The following is a 2,705-nucleotide window of genomic DNA, read 5'->3' as shown; positions in this document are numbered from 1 at the left end:
TGCATACCTAGAGCTAGGTTGCACGTGAAGGGGCGTGTTGGAGAGGAAAGATCTCACATTGGAAAAGTGACAAAATATAATATAACTTATAAGTAGGGGTGGCCAAACGAAACCGAAAACCGAAAAAAAACCGCACCGAAAACCGAACCGTAGCCGAAAAAAAAACCGAACCGAAAAAAACCGAACCGAAACAAAAAAACCGAGCCGAACCGATTATGTTCGGTTCGGTTTTCGGTTTCGGCTAGGTGAAAACCGAACCGAACCGAAATATTGTGAAATTTTATGACCACGGTTTACCAATCCGATCGGGTTCGAAACTATTGTGAAATTTGCTAAATTTTTTACCACACGCATAATTTATTGTAATCATCGCATCCAACGGTCAGTTTTTTATTTTCTTTGAATTTATAGAGGTTTCTCTTTGGAGTGTATGATATATAAATATAGGTTTATAAGAGTAACTAAGTTTGACCTAGTTGATCGAATTCGAAACGATAACCAAATTGGCCAGATTTTTTACAACCACCATAAAACATTACAATCTCTCCATCGAGTGGTTGGTTTCTCTAAATTCATTTTTCTCTTCATGGTTGCTTTAGAATGAACCTCAATAATTTAAATACAATATATAAGTCATACTACTTTAGGAGACAAATTGGTATAGGCCAATGTATTGGTAATTAAAATTGAAATTTTTATCTTATGTCAACGCACATCCATCAATGAAATATTTACAAACATGATGTAAAAAAATAAGCACGTTTCGCGGTCGTCACTTCATTGGTCAACCAAGAAAACATACAAGTAACTACGGTTGACCAATCCGATCGGGTTCGAAACTATTGTGAAATTTGCTAAATTTTTAACCACACGCATAATTTATTGTAATAATCGCATCCAACGGTCGGTTTTTTTATTTTCTTTGAATTTATAGAGGTTTCTCTTTGGAGTGTATGATATATAAATATAAGTTTATAAGAGTAACTAAGTTTGACCTAGTTGATCGAATTCGAAACGAGAACCAAATTGGCCGGATTTTTTACAACCACCATAAAACATTACAATCTCTTCATCGAGTGGTTGGTTTCTCCAAATTCATTTTTCTCTTCATGGTTGCTTTAGAATGAACCTCAATAATTTAAATACAATATATAAGTCATACTACTTTAGGAGACAAATTGGTATATATATGCCAATGTATTGGTAATTAAAATTAAAATTTTTATCTTATGTCAACGCACATCCATCAATGAAATATTTACAAACATGATGTAAAAAAATAAGCATGTTTCGCGGTCGTCACTTCATTGGTGAACCAAGAAAACATACAAGTGACTACGGTTGACCAATCCGATCGGATTCGAAACTATTGTGAAATTTGCTAAATTTTTAACCACACGCATAATTTATTGTAATAATCGCATCCAACGGTTGGTTTTTTTATTTTCTTTGAATTTATAGAGGTTTCTCTTTGGAGTGTATGATATATAAATATAGCTTTATAAGAGTAACTAAGTTTGACCTAGTTGATCGAATTCGAAACAAGAACCAAAGCTATTAAGCCAACCATTTCATATAATGAAGCTTTGAAATTTGATTATGAACTACGAAGCAAAATTGTTTTATTGAAAGAAAAAAAAAAAACCGAAAAAAAAACCGAACCGAACCGAAAAATACACAAACCGAACCGAACCGAACCGACAATTCGGTTCGGTTTTCGGTTTCGGCCTAAAACCGAACCGATCGGAACCGAACCCACCCCTACTTATAAGTGGGTGACTCTTACCTAATTGGACCGAGGCCTTTTGTGATTAAAACCCAACACCTATCGGGTGGTTAAGTTGGGACAGTATCGGTACAATCGTGGGCCACGGGCCACGCTTGTCGCTGTTTAACACTTGTGGTTTGCATGTTGGTATGTGTTATGGGCACACCCGTAGAATGTGATGACATTGCAAAAACATGCTAAACCTTGTTAACACAATTTTTTCTTGAAATTTTCTTGTATTATAACCTCACTACTTGTGAACATGATTTTTTAGGACCAATTTCAATTGACGGAACACCGATATCTCACATGAATTTTTTTATAAGTTTTATTGTTTTCAGACTTTGAAAAATTGTAAAAAAAATAATAATTGCATTGTGATTTTGGTGAAGTGCTCAAAAATCATTATTTGAATTTAAATGTGAAAAAATCTTGGTGAGAAAATAATAACATACTATTTTGGCTAAAAATCGTGTGCTATAATCCATGATTTTGAGTAAGAAAATGGTCTTGAAGAACTTTTTTTTTTTTTCTTTTTAAGTTATGGGGTCCAATTTTAAAAAAAAATTGGAGCATGAATTGCATTTAGTTTATTATTTTTAAATTTATATTTTTCTTTTTGCCTTGAAAATAAAAAAATAGTTTTTATTTTTTTTTAATCGGGAGTGAGGTAGCAAATCACCTCGATTACGTTAGCGAGTTAGTAACACACCCACCCAGACAGTATTCGGACTGAGGTCCACGAGGATATCCCAGCAAACCCAGACTAATCTTCCGCCGCAGGAGCACGAACTCGTAGGCTCCTCAAACCATATTTTTATACTTAATTTAGTAAATAGTTATAAATTTTTTGCATCTACACCCCCTATCTTTGGTTAGATCGGGGTGCACATTGGCACGTTCGGGAGGAGAGAGCGGGGGCTAGTAACAACTTAGA

Source organism: Rosa rugosa, chromosome 2 (assembly GCF_958449725.1).
Source record: "Rosa rugosa chromosome 2, drRosRugo1.1, whole genome shotgun sequence".
Taxonomy (NCBI): domain Eukaryota; kingdom Viridiplantae; phylum Streptophyta; class Magnoliopsida; order Rosales; family Rosaceae; genus Rosa; species Rosa rugosa.
The sequence above is the reverse complement of the archived record's forward strand: the minus strand, read 5'-3'. Positions refer to the sequence as shown.